This window comes from Anastrepha ludens, chromosome 2 (assembly GCF_028408465.1).
Source record: "Anastrepha ludens isolate Willacy chromosome 2, idAnaLude1.1, whole genome shotgun sequence".
Classification (NCBI taxonomy): Eukaryota; Metazoa; Arthropoda; class Insecta; order Diptera; family Tephritidae; genus Anastrepha; species Anastrepha ludens.
In genome coordinates this window covers 2,282,394-2,304,759 of record NC_071498.1, presented here as the reverse complement: position 1 = coordinate 2,304,759, position 22,366 = coordinate 2,282,394, and the positions used below count along the sequence as shown (strand labels likewise).

The following is a 22,366-nucleotide window of genomic DNA, read 5'->3' as shown; positions in this document are numbered from 1 at the left end:
ATTAACGATTTTTTATGGCCGGAATTGGATGGTATTGATCTGGACAACGTTTATTTTCAACAAGACGGCGCTACGTGCCACATAAGCAACGAAACCATTGATCTTTTGCGTGAAAAGTTTCCGGACCGCGTTATCTCTGGAAAGGTGATCACAATTGGCTACCGAGATGTTGTGATTTAACACCTTGTGACTTTTTTCTTTGGGGCCACGCGAAAGAGAAGGCCTACGCCAACAGCTCAGGATCGATTCAAGACCTCAAAGATGGAATTCGTGAGGCTATCGAGGGCATAAGGCCAGCCACTTTGCAATTCAGCTATGGAAAGTTTCATGAAAAGGATATTGTCCTGCAATCGTGGTCGTGGTGGTCATTTACCTGATCTTATTTTCTACTATCAACGGCATACCTTCCTCTTCATAATGAAATAAACATCCGATCATTTATATTAAAATTTTTCTTTGAATATCAAAATAACACCTCTGTTTGGAAAAGCCTATAATAGCATACAATTTACTTAACATATAATAGCAGCTTTCGCGCGGTAGATAATGAAAATTCTCCGAATCCACTTCAGTTTGGAAAAAGCCCCAAGTTAGGTCATCTAAGCCAATTTGTCAGCAGGTTCTATCCGCATTTCATTTATTCTTACATGGGAAAATGTAGATGGTAGATGGCTGTAGTGATCAATATATCGTAAAGTATTAATCAAACAATTTAAAAATACAAGCCAGACATTGTATCAGCTAATTACGTGAAACTTTGGTTTCGTCGTGTCCGTCCAGGCATTTTTAATGTTAAAGGAAATGTCGATAAAGTCACAGAACTAATCGATGTTGATCGGCATAGAAGTAGTCGTAGCATCCCCCAGAAGCTAAAGAGCCACCACAAAACAGTTGTAAACCATTTGTGCAAAAATTTTATGCAAAAATAATGGATTTATTTTTTCCAAACTAATATTTGCGGAAAAAGCTATTAATTTTAGTTTACGTAAAGTAAGTACTTCAATGAAACGCTCAACACTTACAGCTGGCCATTAGTTTACACCGGCGGCTCAAAATCCCTCTCCGGTATGGCTTATGCAGTAGTAAAAGCAGAATTTAATATTATACATCTTGCGTGACTAAAGTACTATTCTTTAATTTTCACCGTAGAATCTAAAGGAAACGCTTTCGCCCTCACAGCCTACAACTCTTCACCAGGAAGCACATGATTTGTACGTACTCTCTTCCATCAATTAATGCCATCGTGAACGTACACTATCGAAATTCGAGTATTTCAAAAAATCCACCAAAACAAATTGAAATAGTTGTGGATGCCAAGCCGTGTTGGGATAAGAGAAACCACGTTGCTGGTGAAACTGCGAAATTTGCATCGAGCGCTCTAGTTATACTTGGACAAACTTACGACAAATCAGATTTTGTAATAAAAATTTAGGACTTCTTCTCTAATCAACGGAAGCATAATTGGCTTAACTTCTATAATTATTATAAACAAATAAATTCAAATGTTTATGCACCAACATATCTAGCCAATAGCGAAAGTATACACACTCAGAAATATTCTTGTCTCCTATTGGAACACACAGAACCATCTTTGGCGCAACCAAACGATAAAAATCGACCATCTAAACGAAAACTAAACTAAAAACAACCAATGGACACTGCAACAATAATCTAAAGAACATATTAAGAAGGGAAGTTAACATTACTATTATATAACATTTCAATCGTTCTTAGCATACTGAAAGAAAATTATTTGTACTTTCAAATTTAACGAATCATGTAACACATCCCCCACAAAGTCTGCGTTCACCCGAATAGCCTTTTTAAATTTATTAAAAACAAAATAATATAGAATATTATGATTAAATTGAAATCTTTACAATTTTTTTATTCACTACTATACCTATATTCCCAGCTTTTAAGGGCAAAAAAAACAAGATTCCTCACTTCACTTTTTAGATAACGGGAAAATAATTTCAGCAGCATGTAAATGTGGCACCAAAAAGTCTGCGTTCAGCCTGTTTATTTTAATGATACCGTTAATTTTAAGATATTTTTCCTTGTTTATATTAATTTTTGATTGCGCATTACTTCGACTGAATGTTAACAAAGCTTAGTTGAACATTTTATTTATAACTGGAGACAATTAAAGAACATGGAAGGAAAGGGAAAAGAAATAAGCGTTTCTGAGAGGAAAATAATTATAAAAATGTGGAAAGACGGGAAAAGTTTCCGAAATATTGGAAAATCTATTGGGAGAACGTATTCCTCTATTTAGCGAGTTGTAACAAATTTTCGGCAAACTGGAATTTTTACATCTAAGCCCGGGTCAGGACGTCCGAAAAAACTATCGACCCGAGAAGACCGTTGTATAATCAACTTGGCAAAGGTTAACCTCCGGATTACATCCTCAAAATTAGTTGAAAACATAAAACAAACATTTAAAAAAAGTATTTGCGCTGAAACTGCCAGAAAAGTTCTGCGTCAAGCTGGATACCATGGTAGAGTCGCCCGAAGAAAGCCTTTCATTTCTCTCGTGAACAGACGTAAACGCATTCAGTTTGCTAATGAGTACATAACTAAGCCTCCCGAGTTCTGGAAAAAAGTAATATTTTCAGACGAAAGTAAAAGTTGTATATTTGGAATAAAAGGCCGTCAAATTGTTTGGCGAAAACCTGGAACTGCTCTTGAAAGTAAAATCTTGTTGGCACGGTTAAGCACGGAGGTGGCGGGGTTATGGTTTGGGGCTGCATGGCGGCAAATGGGGTAGAATTTATTGATTCGACGATGGATAAATGGGGATACTTGAACATACCAAAACGGAATTTAAAGCAAAGTGCAGAAAATCTCGGCTTATCAAGAACATTTTGGTTTCAACAAGACAACGACCCGAAGCACACAGCCGAGATCGTTAAGCTTTGGCTCTTGTACAACGCCCCAAACCAGCTTAAAACACCGCCACAGTCCCCAGATCTTAACCCCATCGAGCATCTGTGGGATCTATTGGAAAAAAGAATTCGTCAGCAAGTGATTACTAGTAAACAGGTTTTGCGGAGTGTCATGCAGGCAGAATGGAGGAAGATAACAGCAGAGGAAAAAGAGAAACTAGTAAGTTCAATGCCAAATAGGCTGAGTGAAGTCCTGAAGCAACGTGGATATCCAACTAAATATTAGATTTAATTTTTGCATATAGCATATCATGTTTTTGTATTAGACTTTAAGACTGAACGCAGACTTTATGGTCGCTTTATTTACTTGTTACAGCCATTATTCACCGTTATCTAAAAACTTATGTGAGGAATCTTGAAATTTATTTTTGTTTTTGAAACTTAAACATATAATAAACACTAGCAACCCGCCCAGCTTCGCACGGGTATAAAATATATACCCTATGTCACTCACTGAAAAAATGATTAAAATCGATCCAGTAGTTTTGGCTTATTCATTATTGCCCGTGGCCCGCACGAGTTAAATTTGGAGTAAAACAATTCTCCTTTTTTAAGCATGAAGATTTCCTGCTATCTTTGGGATATCTAAATTCATACCCTACATTTTTGCATATTAACTTTTTGCATTTTTACATATGTATTTATTTTATTTTTACAACAATTACTATATTACAGAATGTCTTTATATACAACGTTCATAGCCTTCTTGTCATTAGAGAATACAAACATGTTTTCTCTAGAGGTTACTCTTGAAAGAGCGACATACAGTTGGCCATGTGAAAAACAGTCAACACTCAAATCTAAGCCTGCAACGTTGAAGGTTTGACCCTGAGATTTATTAATGGTCATTGCAAAAGATGTCTTTACCGGAAATTGTAAGCGTTTAAATTGGAATGGTAGATCCGATGGTATCAGAGGGATTCGGGGAATCAATACATCTTCTCCGGTACCACATCCTGTGAGTATTGTGCACTCTATTATGAAAGTTTTCAGTGATTTTACCATCAAACGCGTGCCATTGCAAAGTTTAGGTGGACTTAGGTTTCTTAATAAAATAACAGGACAACCTATTTTCAGCTCCATTTTGTGAGGAGGGAGTCCAGACGGTTTCAAAGAATTTAGAAATTCTGTAGGAAATTGAACAGCTTCTTCCAAATCGAGAACAGTATCGACCGAGTAGTATATTTTCGTCGGCGCATCAATCTTTGAAATAATCAAGTTATTTACTTTATCTACTTGTTCGTTAGTTGGTGACAGAATAGCTCTTTCTTTAAACCAAGATATTGTCTTATAACTTATGTTATCAATGTGTGGATAGACATTGTTGACTAACTCTTGGATGTTGTCTATCAAAACACAAAGGTTTTCTAGGTTAATCCTTCCCTCACTTTGTGTTAATTCTCCATTGCCAACTTTTAGCAGCATCTCTGGAAATAGCCTGTTCTCACGTGAAGATGACGAAATCCTCATATTAGTTTTAAGCTCTAATTTATTGACATACGACTAAAGGTGGGATCTTTTTAGCGAAGCAATTATTTCGTCAGCACGTGTTCCTCGAGTCACAACTGGTAGGATTTGACGGGAAATCTCCAGAGAACAGAATTGTACATCCACCCATAGGTGCATTTTTGTTGCGCAAATCGCGCATTGTCCTATCCAGTGCTTCCACAGACGTCTTGTTTGACATGGTAGCTTCGTCCCAGACTATTAATGAGCAGTCACGCATCAATTTTCCTGTATTGCTCTGTCTAGAAACACTACAGACGCTGTTATCATCATCGGTGGCGATTTTCAGCGGGTGCTTCATTGTAGAGTGTGTGGTTCGGCCTCTTTCCAAAAGAGTAGCGGCAATGCCGGATGACGCAACAGCTAACGCAATTTTTCCGGTAGATCTCAATTACTAATTACTGTTGTAATATCTTGAAAAATATTGTTTTTAATTATATGCTGTAAAGAGCCATATACAATGAAAACAACAATGTATTTAAGGTATTTAATTGGATAAGGATTAATGTTGTACCCATTTGTTGAAATCGCTTCGAAAATAAGCTATTAGTTGTAAAAAGTAAATGACAAAAAATGTTATTGTATGGAATTGATAGCAAACTAAACGCGCTCCGAATCAATAAAAACTATTCAAAAACTGCATTTTAATTATGTGCGATTTACTAATATAGAACGTGAAAATAGCGTTTTATTTCACTGTAAAATTGTATGTGCATATAATTACATGGAATTCAGTACATACATAGATACATATGTACATATGTCCGAAATGAAATAATGCGAGCGATTCGTAAATACATACATACATACGTCACCATACGATGTAATTCAACATTAATGAGGTGTGGTGAGATTATCGCTTAACGCCTGTTGCTTCATTCGGTTGACAGCGAACACACACACAAACAGCTTTTTTTGGAAAAAGAGCTGCTTTTGTTTAAACAATTTTGGTTAAATAACAAATAAATCAATTATTTTTTTTGATGCAGAACGAAAGTAAATATTTCAAAGTTAAACTTCAAGAAAGTTTCATTTTAATTGGTTGATTCGTTTATGATTTATGGCCGTGAAAACAAAAAAATTATGTTTTTTTGCCACATTTTGACCGATTGCCACGCCCCCTTTATATATTTCTTCACATTATATAGATATAAACCTTCCTCTTCAATCAATCTATCTTTAAAAAAAAAACCGCATCAAAATCCGTTGCGTAGTTTTAAAGATTTAAGCGTATAAGGGGACATAGGGACAGAAAAAGCGACTTTGTTTTATAATATGTAGTGATAAACCTTCCTCTTCAATCAATCTATCTTTAAAAAAAACCGCATCAAAATCCGTTGCGTAGTTTTAAAGATTTAAGCGTATAAGGGGACATAGGGACAGAAAAAGCGACTTTGTTTTATAATATGTAGTGATATAAATATATACAAATTTATAAAAATTATAAAATCCGGTTGTGTGTTTCATTCACTAAAAAGTTATTGTAGGGTGAACGCATGTGTATGTATTAAAATCATAAAATTCAGTAGGCTGAAGACTATGGTAGTTAGTGCCCACTGTTTAAGTTGATCTACAGAATATCTTTTATAAATAAACTCGTCAGTTTTTTAAGGCCACTTTTCACATAATTTTTTACCTTACGAGTACTTCCCCGTGTAAAATGGAGCACTCTAAAAATGAACTATATGGTTTGCTCTTCAACTATGGTGAAAAAGAAAATTGTAAGGGGCTACCACGTCACTTGAGAGATTCAGCCGAATTCTGCACGATCATTTCACATGCATTCACACACTCGTCCAATCAGTCGTTGCTCAATGCAACGAAGCAACATGAGCGAAGACTGTTAATTTTTTTCGTACTTATAGTATTGTATATATCACTAACACAATTATATCGCCAGTCGAAATTTCGCACTACCATTTCACACTTATTCACACACTCGTCCAATCAGTCAATGTTCAGATGGCAACTAAGTGTCATTGGTTGATTTCTTTCGTATATCAGCAACACAATCTCAGTTTTTTTGTAAACAGATCCCAAGTAATGTCAGCATATCAGCTGATTCTGTCAAATTCGCTGAATAACGGTCTGCTAAAGACCATATCTCTAAAAATCTTTTCACCATGGAAACAAAGAAACTCCCCCATGCTTCAAAGGCATGTGGTGATGATTGACTATGCCCTACTGAAAGGAATTGGGCAGCAAAGCGATTAGTGACGGTGAAAGGTCAGGTCGCTCACAGAGTGTGCAATCACCAGAAAACATCGATACAGTGCGTGAAATTGGAGATTCCTCAGTTAAACGTTTACCATTTTGACCAAGTATTCACTGTATTGCAGTGAGCGAACAGAAATAACTCCTGAAAATGTACATATATCCTAGTATTAATCAGGCGTACATTTCATATATATTCGAAAAATTATCGTTGAAAAATTATTATTATTGAACTATCATTCATCAAAAACGTTTGCCATTTAAGATTAAAAATGCTTTATCCGGAATAAAGTAATTCTTTTAAACTTTCAGTGCATTTAAATTCCATACCATACTTTTTCTTGTTCAAATGTGTAAATAAAACTATTTCTATTCACATACCTGCATACGTTTTAGTTTAAGTTATTTTGAAGGATATTCAATGAGGTACTATTTTCAAGCGAATAAGGTACAATTTACGGTTTTGATTTTGCATCACTGGTCCAGCGAGAGAGTTTGCGCGAGTGAGAATATGCTCAATGAGCGAAATTGAGTTCAGCAAGCAAGCACTGTTGCATGCGCGCGGCACTCGTGACCTACTATTTTCATTCTTACTATTTTTTGTGCATAAATTTTCAAGTTGGTTTACAGCAGTAGGGATGAGAGAGCAATGCTTCCTATAAAAAACGTGTTTTTTTTTTTGTTTTACTGATTTATTAGTCTATTTACGGAGTTGATTGATTTTTGGTAGGTGTTACCTCATGAATATAAAAAGAAAGTGTTTACAATTTGTTCAAACAAATTGTATGAGCCTTCATGCTCGGATGTTTTTTTATATACAGGGTGATACAATTAAAGATAAGAGTTTGGTTAAAGTAATAAAATCAATAATAACTTAAACGATATTTTTTCTTGGTAAGATTAAGCACCGTCAATATACATACATGGAACAAAATTTAATTCAAATGATTTCCGTGGTCGTTTTAATTTTTGAGTACATTTTTACGGATTTCGGTACCTATCTATTCAACAACAACTTCCATGCGTATGTCTAAGTAGACCACTGAAAATATTTGGGCGCACTGTTTTAATCTGCGTCAAGCACTTCATCAGCCTATCAAATTGTCTAAATTGGTAAACATTGGACTACATTTCCGCAATGAAAAAATATATGATATTTCGTAGTTGAAAAAATCCTAGGACCGGCTTAAATAACTACTTTGTCAATGAAAAATTAATAACGTTTGTAGTCGTTATTTGAAATTATTTGAACCAAAACTTTAAGAATTTAATAAAAAAAAAAAATAACTCAAGTAAGAAGGGAAATCAATCCATTTGTGCCCATTAGTGCGAATATATCTTCAAAAAATGTCTCACATTTTTGTTCCTTTGCGCTGTTTTTTCAACCGAGCTGCGTTTTCTTGATACCGTGGCCACCGAGAAAAGCAGTATTACTCGCAAAACACAATAAATCAAACTTTGAAATAAAATGTTAAAGAAGCGAACTTGGTATTATTTTTTCTTGTTTTCTTTTCAAGGGTGATCAATTCAGAATCATCGGATTTTAAATTGAAATAAAACAACGAAAATTCAAATTAATTGGTCAATATTTATTATTTTGGTGTAGAACTATTCATGACTTTTATTTTTTATAGATAATCCCTTTTAAATGTTGGCCGAGACGAGCGATAAATTGCTCACCGAAACGACCACGCAGTATATCCATTGTTTCACGGGCTGTATGGCAAGTAGCATCGTCTTGTTGGAACCAAATGTTGTGGAGTTTACGGGCTTCAATTTTCGGCATTAAAAAGTAATTTATCATGGAACGATAGCGTTTGCCATTTACTGTTACATTGGCGCCAGCCTAGTCTTTGAAGATATATAGGCCGATGAATCCTCCATTCCATAGGTCTCACTAAACGGTTGTTTTCAATCCGTGTAATGGCTTTTCTTGAACGGTTTTGGGTACATCGCTGAACACCATAAGTTGACCTGAGCGCGCGATGAACACTTTCCACGTAGCTTCAATTTTCATAATACAATTTTACGATTTGTAAACGTTGTTGACGCATAAGTATTTCCATGATGAAATGTCAATACTGAATACTGAAAAAAATTATGTATTTAATTTGACAGTAGTCACAATCAGAGATTCGTAGATATTTTGAGTAGATTGCATTCATGATTGCACCAAGTAGTGGCAACATCAATGAAATGAGCTCATAATTGATATTCATTGATATAAGGTATAGCGCTCTCTCCGCTTTTCCTCTACGTTATATCTTTTTTCTCTCTCGCGGAACGAAAATGCCCAAAACGTTGCATGGCCTTGAAATTTTACTCTCCATTTGCATTCGTCCATCGACGCCTAAGAAGTTTCACTTAAAAAAAAATGTCCCTTGTCTTTTAATGAGATAACATTTTTGAAATTTTGTTTTCTAATAACTCCATTGTTTACACCACCTTAGCGCACAAAAAATGCAACCATGCGAACATTTCATGTTGGTATCTTTTTTTTGTGTTGACATATGCAAAACTCATGACGTGCAGCTACAGCAGCGCTGCTAAACTTTTGCAAATGCTGCGGCTACTCAAGTTGACGACACCCGCTCATATTCTATTCAAAATAGAGTAACGCACGCCGCCAGTTAGTAAATATTGCGATGTTTGTGTGTGCCGCAGTCGAAAGTATGTATATTACTAAATAGAGTTGCGCACCCAAAAGAAAGGCGATCACATATTTTCGTCGTGACCAAACCACTTTTCGAAGAATTAAGTGGTTTTCAAATTTACAACGCGGGCTTCCATAAAAAAATTCTAAAGCCTGCTAACCTACCACTTTTTTGGCAGCCAATCTCTCTTATCCAACCCCATCGTATTTCTTCCGGTCAACTGCCGCTGTTTGGTCGCATGCCAAATCGGCGTGTTGCCGCTACTGCCTACCTTCCCTTTCCGCCTGGCATTCGACTTTTTGACGTGCGCCCGCAATGTTCTATTTTTCTATTCATTCTTTTTTAAATCATAATAAAACCAGAGAAGGAAAGGAGCAACAACAAAAAGAAAGAGCAAAAACTTAAAATTATATGAATGGGTAGCGCGAAGTGCTTGTTGTTGTTGTTGTTTTAACAGTAATAGAAGTGCTATTTAGGGTTGCTACCGCTGCCACCAATTCCTATTGAACGCGGCATTCGATTTATTTATTTCTTTGGCTCACTTCCTTTTTACTATTTATTTATTTACATCATTTGTTTTTGTTGTCATTATAAATTATTAGCGATAAGTGAGAGTCTACTGTCAATTATCAAAATAAATCTAAATATGAGCGATGATAGAGGACAACGTAAATGGGTGTGGGGTAAAAGTAGAAAAAAAAAACTAAAATTAAATTAAAAAATTAAATAAAAAAATTAAATAAAAATAAATGAAATAAAATAAAAAATAATTAAAAATAAAAAAAAAAACAATAAAAATCGTAAAAATATAAACCAACTAGGTTAAACTACATTAGCGGGCAAGCAAAAGGCAGCAAATTTGGATTAATGGCTTTAGAGTCTAGGAAAGCGTGACCAGTTGCCATCCATTGTGCAGTAAGTTTCTCCATTGAGCAAATCTTAACTCACATAATGCCCCTTTGGACCTCCGAAAATCACAAAATTATTCACCACGGATTTATATTTGTTTTGGTTCGTTCCCACGACAGTCGATTCTACGTTACCGGAACGACGACCCGGATTTATATCCGTGATGAATATGCCTAAAATGCTTTTTTGGTATTTTTTTTTTTGCTATCGCTGTCTTTTTTTTGACACTCCTTTCCTAGTTCTCTCGCGTTCTTCACGCTACATAAAATCACGGCTCGTTTATTGCTCGTTTTCATTTTTTGTTTCTTTTGTATGCAGAATTTATGTTCAAAGTTCAATAAATATTATTAATAATTTATGTCGGTTTGCAAAAACCGGAAAATAAATTAGTAAAATTTTAAAATATTAGCACAACGCAAAAATGTAGGTAAAGATATAATTTTAAATTTCTAAGCATTCCGACGTCATTGTTGGTGTTTTAGTACAAGCAGTATTTTGTTGTTATTTTTAATTTCGCTCTCTGACAAATGAGCCTCTCGTGAAAAAACATCGCATGAAAACATCATACATTTTTATTTATGTAAATACTCCCTTTTGTAGAATTGAAACTTTGATTCTCTTAGCACTGATCCATTCTTGACTACTTTTTTTTTACTAAATGCCGATATATCATTGCTAAGCAAAAGGAATATTTAAATCTATATTTCCTTGATAGTAAAATGTAAAATATTTCTCTGAGGGTTTGTCGACTGTTTTTGGGATAAATAAATATTAATAATTTTTGAAACAGCTGCAAGAAAGAAATCAATATGTAAGTAAATACAAATCTACAACTATATGGAGCGGATATTCCAAAATTTTTTTTTTTGCCTTCGTCACTTTACTGAAAACATAATGTCGGAGCGGAGAAGAGATGCGCTCAACGCCTCGAAAAATGCAGAGTATTGAACGTTCCACGGACCAATATTCTTCTCTGAATGAGTTTGATAAAATCAGCTTGTGAGCTCGTGACGTAATGCAGGCGATTTGTTAACATTTTTTTTTTGTATTTACTTATTTATTTTTAATTTTTTATATTCATTTTTTTATATTCATTTTATAAATATATTTTTTTTTGCTATTTTTATATATGTATATTTTGATTTTTTATATATATTTTTATTTTTTATGTGTATTTTTTTTCTTGACAAAACCCTCGACATATTTGCGATATTTTATTATTTGTATATTTTTCCGCGAACTTGACGGAAAAAATGAATACCTTAAAAAGGATTAAGTAATAATACAGGCGATTCAGGCGTATATTAAGTAAGCCATTTGTAAAATAGAGCCAGAAACCGTTACCCAAATCTTGGAAAACTGGGTTAACAGGACACGCTACTGGGAAGAACGACAGCTGAGGCAGCCAAGGAAAGTGTTCCATAAATAATTCAACTATTTACACTTTAGAATAAACTTATGATTTGCCGAAAAAATAGATTTTGTTATATTTTAGAATTCTTAAAAAGAAACCACTACATGAACCACCTTGTATACTAACTCGAAATTAATTAGCAGCTACCAATGCATAGTTAATAGAAGAAATTATTCTTAAAACTAGTTTCTACATCACTATTTAGCTGTCAGAAAGCCGAACATCCAGAACCCGAAAATCTGATTACCAAAGGAAATCCAGTTTACAAGGTGAAGTCACCAGAGCAACAACAACGACATTTACATGCACCACTAAGAGTTATTTTCTTTATTTGCTATTTTGACATTATACTAGTCCCTTAAAGGAGAGTTGTACCGGTTGTTAATCATACCTTATTTAATACAGCCATACCAGGGCACTTCAAAGAGGTAGCAGAAGTAGAGCAAACCCAACAACGACGGATTGCTTTGTTGTAGGAATTCATCAAGCCCTGCCAGGCACGGTGAAGTCACCACCGGTCACTGTCTTCAATCTCATCAACCCAAGAAACAGGCTGTTCGATGAGGTGGATCCAACGGAAGAGGGGAGCTATATGAGAGGAGATATGTTGTTGCCTGAACTCTCCAGAGCGTCAAACGCGAAATCTCAAATTTATCAGTGATGTGTATTTTATTGGTGACTAAATTTTTTTTCTGGACAACATCAAAGTAAAAGACAAAATCCACGTTTCCACGACAGTCGGTTCTGCGTTACCGAAACGACCCGGATTTATATCCGGCCAAGGACTGTCACTCTAGCAGCGTTCCCCGTATGTAAGTATGGGGAATGTTTATGCTGCTACAACAACAACAACAAATAATAAAAGTTCCGCAGTTTCGAGAAAACATAAAATTAGAAAAATGTCAAATCAGCTGCTCTGCTTCTGTTATCTCATTGACGTGCCTTGGTTTGCGCATACATATCTATGCATGTAGATATGTACGATATATGCTTAGTGTATAGAAAAGGTGGTATGTACATACATATATCGTTTGAAATTCAGTTTAATTGTCAAACGATTTTTTTATGGGAAGAGGTAAGCCTTAGTTTATTTAATTTTTCAGTATGTTTTCGGTACTTATCTCAATAATGTTTTTAATGTTTTAATGTACAAGCGCAACTTATAGGCGGCCAATTGGCATCACCGCTTCTGCTTATATTCGGATTAATATCTGACAAAATTTCTCAAAAACTTATTCGAAAAGTTTTGCTTACAATAACTGATGCTCAGTTACAAAGATCACTTTTAAAATTAACAGGCTTTATTTTAGAAAATTATTATTTATTTTAAATAGAATAATAGGTTTATATATTTTACATACAGCTATATTTATGGATTTGTGAAACAACATCGAGACGTACACCACGAATAGGAGGAGGAGCTCTGCCAAACACCCAAAAAAAAACGGGTATACTCGTATATATGTATATATATTTATGGATATTCGCTTCATCTCATTTAAAGAGAATCTCTTTTTTCATATTATCGTACTAAATATACATACATAAATTTATATAAAATCATCAGAAAATTAATTAAAAGTATGAAATAAAACTAAGTATAAAAGATAATTTCTCTGTAGTTCAAAAAATATACAGTATGCAAAGTTCGTATTAGTATACCCTCTTACAAATAAAAATACCACGTATATTTTCAAATTTACTTTAAAGCAATTGATTTCAATCGTAGTGCGGTATTGTATAATTCATAAAAAAATATAATAATAACAAAAACTCCGAAACATTTGCATAGAATTGAAAAAAATAGCTTTAGTAGCAGTGTAGCTATTTCTACTGCAGGCAAAATTCGTATTAGTACACTTAGTATGCGTTAAATTTGTAAACAATTTGTTGGTATTTACCGTTATTTTCGAAACGATTGTGTTAAACATTCAATGTTTAACCTTGGGCAGTTGCGTTTTAGTAGCCATTTGTTGAAGTTCGCGAAGCACGCATAAAAATTTGGAGAGAGTGTAATACTAGCCTTCAAAAACGAAATCTGCAGCCTTCTTTCAAGCACGGTGGTGGTTCTCTGATGGTATGGGGATGTTTCGGGGCAAACGGAGTAGGAAAGTTGCATTTTATTGATGGAATTATGACTGCGAGGCAATATATTGATATTTTAAAAAAGAATCTACGCAAAAGTGCCATAAAATTGGGTTGCAAAAAAAATTTATATTCCAACAAGATAACGACCCTAAGCACACGGCGTTGGATACAAGGTTATGGATCCTTTAAAACTGTCCAAATTATCTCAAAACACCACCACAAAGCCCGGATATTAATCCCATAGAAAATTTATGGTCGATTTTCAAAAAGCAACTGAAACATCATCAAATAAGGAACCGAGAACATTTAAAAAAAGTCCTCAAATCAGAGTGGAAGAATATTTCTCCAAATCTCACAAAAAAATTGGGTGGAATCTATGCCGAAGAGATTGTCTGCTGTTCTAAGGCAACGAGAGTATCCTACTAAATATTAATTTTCTGAACTATCTTTTATTTACTCTTTAAATCATTAAAAATACATGTGTACTAATACGAATTTTGCTTCTGTGAAAAGTGTTAATTTTTTTCTTTCTTAATTTTTTTTGCAATTCAATACACTTTGTGAGCGGTTTTGTTATTTGGCCTTATTTTAGTTAATTATCTGTAAAATAAAACGGTTTCAAACATTTGTTTTAAAATTAATTTGAAAATATACGTGGTTTTTTTTTATTTATAAGGGGGTGTACTAATACGAATTTTGCATACTGTATGTAACTCCTGTCATTGGATATAAAACCGAAATTCCAAAATTTTGTTCTCGTAAATCACCAACGAAATTAAATCATTACTTCCACGTTTTAAATATAATTTCTTCCTCCTACGTAACGAAAAAAAAATCATCAGAAGAACATAAAAAGAAAAGTGGGTAAGAAATATTGCTATTTGCTCACAAGTAGAACAAAAAACAAAACCAACAATAACACGCTGCCAACACTTCACTAAAAACCACACGACTCATAAAAAATGTTATACACACAAAAAACATTCGGCAGCGCCGAGCAGTGACAGCGGCATCTGATTAACTGCATTGTTGCGTCCAAGCAGAGCAGCCAAAAAGTGGAAAGAAGCAAAGAACAAAAAAACGAATTAGTCAATAAAACAGAATTGCGCGCTTAAATGCCAAATACATGTAAACAAAACACGAGGCGGACGAGAGCAGCACCGCAGAATGGCCGGCTACTCGATAGCGTTGGCTCGCTGTCCACGTTCGCAGTCGCAGTCACCGTGCGAGGGAGCGTCGAGTGGACTGCGTGGAGAGTGTATTATGAGTGCGACGATGGACGAGAAAAAACAACGCAAAAGCCAGCAGAGAACGTGCATTATATCAGCGTTCTCTCAGCCAGTTGAATCGAAAAAAGGAAAATGTACATAAACGTGGAGAAAAAAGACGCAGTAAAAAGAACAACAGAGAGACCAGCAAATAAAATGTACAAAAAAACGGTTAGAAGAAAATTGAATGAAGCAAATGAAATTATGCAAAACGAAAATGTGTGAAAGAAAAAAAGTTACACAAATTATAAACGTTTGCGGATAACGCGCGGTACGGTTGGTCGTGCATTTGAATGATGAATGAAGGGCGGTAAGTGGGTGTGGGTAAGGGGAATCATGGCCTACACACAAATGTACATACATATGGATATGTAGATGTATCTGTTAAAGGATTTGTGAACTATGGAAGAGGCATTTGCATGAGTATAAAAAAAACAGAAGGCGAGAGTGAAAATGAATGAAACTACGCGGCGCCGCCACGCGCTGAGTTTTTTAGATACTTTTACCACTTTTACTCTATTTCTTCCGCTCTGCCTATGTGCGCGTTTATATTTCTAATGCATATTTATTAGTTTTTTTTTTTTGTTCGTAGAACGATTTGCGCTTTTGCTACTGACGGTAGTAGTAGAGCAAACTGCTAATTTTAGCTGATTAGCGTTTGCGATTGGTTTTGAGAGAGAGAGAGGTGGGATGCTGCGCGGTATTTGATTGTTGTCGATGGCACGACAGGCGATAATGAAAAAATTATTAAACTGGAAAAAACGAATATAACTTCAAATTTCCAAAAACTATATCTGCTGCCCAAACGCAATTCGAGGGTCTGTAGATCCTTAAATTTGAAAACACCGAACAAGATGTTACTGTTTCTGGTACAGTTGGACTATGGGAGTCGCCGAAGAAAAGGGAGCAGACGAATTCATACAAGGTGTTATTACTAGATCTGCTTTAATTATTTTCATTTTCATTCATTGTTTTCTTCTTGAAAAAAAAGTCATAAAAATTCAAATTACACATTATATACATATCTATGTATATACAAATTTTTTCCATTTGTGGAAAGCAAAGCGCCAACAACTTAAAATAAAGACAAACAAAATGTACTGGCTCCTTGCAGCAAAGTCTGAACTAAGTCTTGAGAACAAAATCCGATTATACAAAGCGATTTTAAAACCAGTCTGGACATACGGTATACAGCTGTGGGGAACGGCTGCCAATTCCAATATTGAAATTCTACCGCGATACCAATCAAAGACACTTAAAATGATACTAAATGCGCCATAGTTTATTACAAACGAAAGTATACATAGTGACCTTGAAATTCCCTATGTCAAGGAAGAAGTGCGGAGGCATCCAATAGATACTTGAACTTTAAACTAAACGATCACAGCAATACTCTTGCAATATGCTTATTAGATGATAGTGAAGAAACAAAACGACTTAAAAGGTTTCACGTCCTTAATTTGCCTTTTAAAAATTAAGTATTTATGCTCATACATATGTACATATGCACACCAGATATATTTGCCATAATTGTTAAGAAAACCAAAAATTGAATTGAAGTAATGCTGCAATGAAATATGTTTTATATTTATTTTTATATTCTGCTACTTGTAAAAATTTATCACATTTGCTGAATATTAACATGACAGATTGCAAATAAAATAAGTAAAACAAAAAAAAAAAAAAAAAATTTGTGGAACAACATAAAAACGCACGCCACAAATAGGAGGAGCTGGGTCAAACACCCAAAAAGGGTGTACGCCCCAATTATATATAATATATAATTATTTTGTACATCGCCCGCTAAAAAATAAAATTTGCGATTTATTATACTAAAATTTAAAAAGCAATAATTTCTTCTAGATATTCTAATTAAAAGCCGTGATGAAAAGTTTGTGAAATTTCGTGCTACTTTTTGTATAGATTAAAATTTGGATTTGTATGGTTTTCTCAGCCATTCTTAAAAACAAAACAAAAAGGACATTCAAAAAAAAGAAAAAAAATAGTTAAAATTGGTCTAAATCTTGATGCGCTGTAGTTTTTTGTGGTTGTTGTTGAGCGGTATAGCCACCGATCGTCGTCACAGCTCTCTAAGAGACTCTGGATGAATGTCGTTTAATGTCTGCCTGCAAACTGCTCGATCCAGTAGTTGCAGTAGTATCTGGTCCGGGATCTCGTCAGTATAGTCGAGCTATGCCTTTCCGTGTAAAACTTAAATGAGATTATTTTACATATTTCAATCTTAAGCGAAAAGATAAATCAAATGTAAACTTCAATAATTATATTTGTATTTTCAGAAAAAAAAAATTATTATTTTTTTAAATACTAAAAACGGTCGGGTAAAATTTAAGAAAGGATTATGTGAAATGTATATTTTTATAAGGTAAAAAAATAATACCTTGTAGCGCTTCTTGTCTGAAAAAAAATATTTGTAGGCAATCTTCAATAAAACTTCTGGCTTTCCTTGCTTCCAAGGTCTATTCAAAGAATTTATTATATAAAAATGTATGATCTTGTGAGTAATTTTCTTTTTTCTCTTTTTCACATACATACTTCTATGTGCTCCTATTGGATTGTTGTCTGCACTGTCAATTCGGTACAGGCATACAATTTTCTGATATGTAACATATAAGAATTTTCAGCTTTTTTAGCATATTAGGGGCACCGTTTCCAACTTAGTGCACACCGCTGTATACATACATATATATATAAATCCAAGTGACAATACGTGCACAGAAAACAATAACTGAATTGAATAAAATCATTTTGACTTAAATTTTATATTCCCTAGCAAAAATTCCTGTTTTAAGGTCATAGAACATTTATAGGATAAGTTCTATATGGGAGAAGAATACCTCACGACTATATGAAATAGAAAGTGTAGAAACAACGAGGTGCTTAAGCGCATTTTACAGGATAAACTACGTCACGAAATTCAGTGCGAAACATTCAGAATAGGCTACAGGAAGTTAACAAAAAAAAAAAAATAAAAATAAAGAAATAAGATAAGATAATAAAAAAAAATAAAAATAAAGAAATAAGATAAGATAATAAAAAAAATAAGAATAAATAATTAAATAAATAATAAAATAAAAATTGAAAAAAAAAAATTTAATAAATAAAAAATATATATATATGTACATATAAATAATTAAATTAATTAATAAATAACAAATAAATAAAAGAAGTAAGAATAAATAAATAAAAAAAAAAAAATTGGAAAAAAATAATAGAAATAAAAAAATAATAACAAAAAAAAAATATGATGAAAATGATACTTGTTGATATTCAATTATGCATTATTTCTAATGAAAATCTTATTTTAATTTCATTGGATTGCTGTCTAGCAAACCATGTTGTTAAACGTTCTCTAATAATTGATGTTTTAAAACAACTCACTCCCTTGGAAAAAAAAAAAATTAGTTTCGCCACAAAAAATACCAACATTAAACGTTTACTCGAATTGCGGTGTGAGCCACTGTATCTACATGATCCTACCTTTATTTAAAATATTCTTAGACAACAAATTTAAAAAAGTCGGGATAATGTTTTTTTTTGTAGTCTCAAAAAACATCCTACTTCAATTGGTTTCCAAGGGGTTGGAGGGTTGAGTAGTATCGGGTGTTTTTTAGCTGCATGAGAATTATCGCTGAGAATGGCAAACAGTGTTAACATCTCTGTTCGATAAGGTTTGGCAAGTCATCATGAATCGCTTAATGCCAGAACAACGCTTATAAATTGTGAAAAACTACTTAAAAAAAAAGCGAAAAGTTGAATAAGACGCCGAAATGGATTTATATACGGCCAAGGACTGACTGTCACTCCAGCAGCATTTCCCGTACATGTATAGGGAATGTTTATGCCGCTACAACAACAACATCGCCGAAATGTTAAAACAAACAAAAATTCCATGAAATTATCTACCAGAATATAATAAAAAAATGTTGTTCAACAATATTTCTGGTTTCTATTATCATTTTAAATTCTCTAGCTCTTAGAAAAAACACCCGCTATCATGTACCATTGCCACCTCCCCATTCGTTTGCAAGCCATACGGGAGTATTATTTTTATTATGAGGTAATTTAGCACTGCGACCTGAAGGATTTATTGTCCAGTATTTGTACATTTCGCCTCGTTTCCTTAATTTTTTAATGTTTTAAATCAGTTAATATTGAAATTGATTGTAAGCCAACAAGAAATGAAAAAAAAAAATTTTATGAATATTGCATTTAAGTCCCGTAATTCATTTATTGTTGGTTAATTTTCGTTATTTAGTCAATAGTCCACAGATTTTACTAATGTCTGAATGGGTTGTTGCTTGATGATTTTTTTCGCATGATACATTTCAAATTTCTACTTAAAATCAGTTCATTTGGAAACGTTGCACTAAATGTGGAATTCTTAATTGTTTTATAATTTCGGTTAACTTTGAAATTTTATCAAATTACAAATTCCCATCAGAAATAAAATAAATCAAATACTAACCCCGGTACGCTTTTTCACAATTTCACAGTAGCCGAAAAGCGATGAGTGATGCTTCCAGCTTCGTAGTGACACAGTTTAAATACACCGGCACTAATTGATCAAACGGCACGTGTTATGCGGCGGTCAAAAATTTATTTTTACTCCTCACTCAGGCAAACAAATGTAAATCGGCCAAGCGTTTATTGGGTTTTTTGTTCTTACAAATTTCACTGCAGAATTTCGATAATCTTACGCCAACGCATTTTTCTAATAAAAAGAATCTCAGTTTTTATTGCTTGCGCTTTCAATGTTCCTATATTTTAGCTCTTTTTAGTTTCCTTTGTTATGCTTTCGCGATACCGTTTTTTATACGTTTTATAAAATTTTCTTGCTTCCAAGTGGCTGGCCCCTTTTATCAATTGTGCTTTTGCGTTGGTGGTTTTTTTGTTTTTGCTTTTCTCAATATTTTGTGGTTTGTTGATTTTTGCAACACTTGCAATAAAACGAATATTGCGCTTTGGCGGCGAATACCTGTGTATGTATGTATGTTTTTAGCTGGTAGCTGCTTCTACAACTTCAGCTCCACTACGCCACTTCCCGCTCATTCAACGCCTACGGCAAACGCGCACAAAAACAGAAGCAAGTAGAGTAAAGAAAAAAAAAAAAAACTCGACACTCTTTTTACTGTTGGTGTTGTTGTTTTTGCTCCTGCTTCTCCTCCTTCAATTCTATTTTCTCTTTACCATTCTTTCTTTGTTTTCGGCACACCGTCGCATGAAATACGTAAAAACGCGCTCACATACAATTAGCCATCCATAAAAAAAGAACTACGCGAAGTAAAAAAATGGCCGCGCTTATTGGCACTAACTCCCGAAAAATAAAATTCTATTTGGATTTTTTTGAACTGTGCAAAAACACGTGCGAAAAATTCCTGCAACATAGATGAGTTTACGTGCAAAAGTAGTTTACTTTTTTTTATTCGTTACAAAATGTTGATTTCAGTACAATTTCTTGTTGTTGGTGTAACTTTTTTCTTACAGCACATACAAACACACGCACAGTGGGGTTCCACAAGTTAATATTACTCTTAAAATCGCGTCCGTTCTTTGCCAAAGCAAAAACTTGACTGTCGCTACCAGCAAAAAAAATCACATCACGATTTTTTCAAATTGGTCGCTGCGTCGTCGCCAATGCTGGTGCTGCGGCGTCGCGCCGCAGCTACCTCTGGGCGAAGGCAGCGATGGCATTGTTGGCGGGTTGCTATACTGCTACTGCTATACGTCGCAGGAGAGAGACAGGAGAACAGAGCAAAAATTAATGCAATGAGTTGAGAGGGGAGCAATTGAATGACTCTCGTGTATCGCAGAAGCAGTGTTCCAAGTAAATAAATATTAGGGAGGGAATTAGGAATTCCACTAAACGGTATCAAAAAGTGAATGCAGAAAATGTATGTTCACGATTTAAACTGCAAAGAATTCTTTTTAAATTTAATTAATTAATTTAACTTATGAAATATTTTTAATTAATGCATAAATATAAATTTAAAAAATATGTACAAGCGTGCATCAGGCGTTGAAGCTCTAGCTCTTTAAGTTTTTATGTTTGCAGTTTAATTACTAAAAGTCTGTATGCTCCATTTACATGTTATGAAGTAAAGAGCGGAGCTACATTTTGTCAAAAATTTGTTATGCAAAATTGTAAATATTCAAAAGATATTTCGCGGATTTCATTGAAAAGCGAATTCCAATAGGTTTTAAAAATTTGTTTCAAATTGATATTAAGGAAAATTTATTTATTATAATAAATTTTATAATATTAATAGGGTTAGCTACACTGTTACAAAAGCGACAATAAAAGGCCTGCACAAAGTTTCGGCAGAGAATGTTAATGGAATGAGAAGGTGCAAATGTTGCTGTTAAGAATTTTTAGTACAATTGAGATTTGAAAGATTTGGCGGTGTGTATATTTCTTCGACTGCTTATTTTTTTACCATTTTGTTACTTTTGAAATGATAAGCGGATACATAAAATTTATTACAAATTTTTTTACGATTACATTAAAAAAAAACAAAATTTAAAAACGAAAAAAAAAAATTTGCGCCGAGAATTGATGGCGAGTCACGTGGGGAGGATAAATACGCAGAGCGTTTATTTCTGCGCCTGCGTTGTGAACAAAAGGTTTGCGATGTCTACGTAGATATGTATGCGCGCGACGCGAATAAGTTTTAATAAATTCTGAAATGAACGTATACTCTATATGTTTATAAATGATGGTATAGGACAATATACGTAATATGTATGTACATGTCAATAGGAGGTATTTGCATTCAGAAAAAAAGAACGGTTTAAGATAAATCAACACTTATTTTATATTGTATGTCAATTTATAGTTTATGTATTCGACAGCATTTACATACATATGTATGTATGTACATTTCGTCCCCTTAGTATAACAATAGCCTATGTGCTCATAGGCTATTATTTTTTTATTGAATTTTTGGATTCTCCATCCATTTTATATGTGGTCAAAATTTTGTCAAATTCTAGTTCCACAAAGTGGGCCAAAACGTCAGTCAAAAAATAATAAATATTTACAGACATAACGAGATTTGAGTGAGAGCTACTTTCGACAAAAAGTTTGAAATTCATTTTCTCAAAACATCAAAAAATTTATAGGCTATTTTAATACTAAGGGGACGATTTGTATATGAAAAACCATAATGCACAAGCGCAAGAACATAATTATCCTTTCATACATATGTACATATGCATGTATGCCCAAATAACCTTGACTTATGTATGTACACATGTCACAGCACATCACATTCTTACAAGAAATCAAATACACATACGCACTAGTGAACGAGTTTCTTCCTAACAAGTGCAAAAACAATTCTGCTC

General features: G+C 33.9%; 1 protein-coding gene across 1 annotated transcript in view; it reads right to left on the bottom strand.

Annotated features, from left to right (window-relative positions):
• The window catches only part of LOC128861624 (zinc finger protein squeeze), a 33,788-nt gene extending 13,206 nt beyond the window's left edge, over positions 1 to 20,582 (bottom strand). The window contains exon 1 of the mRNA XM_054099895.1: positions 19,488 to 20,582. The gene's annotated coding sequence lies outside the window, so the exon portion shown is untranslated. The remainder of the gene's footprint in view (positions 1 to 19,487) is intronic.
• Between the last annotated feature and the right edge of the window lie 1,784 nt (positions 20,583 to 22,366).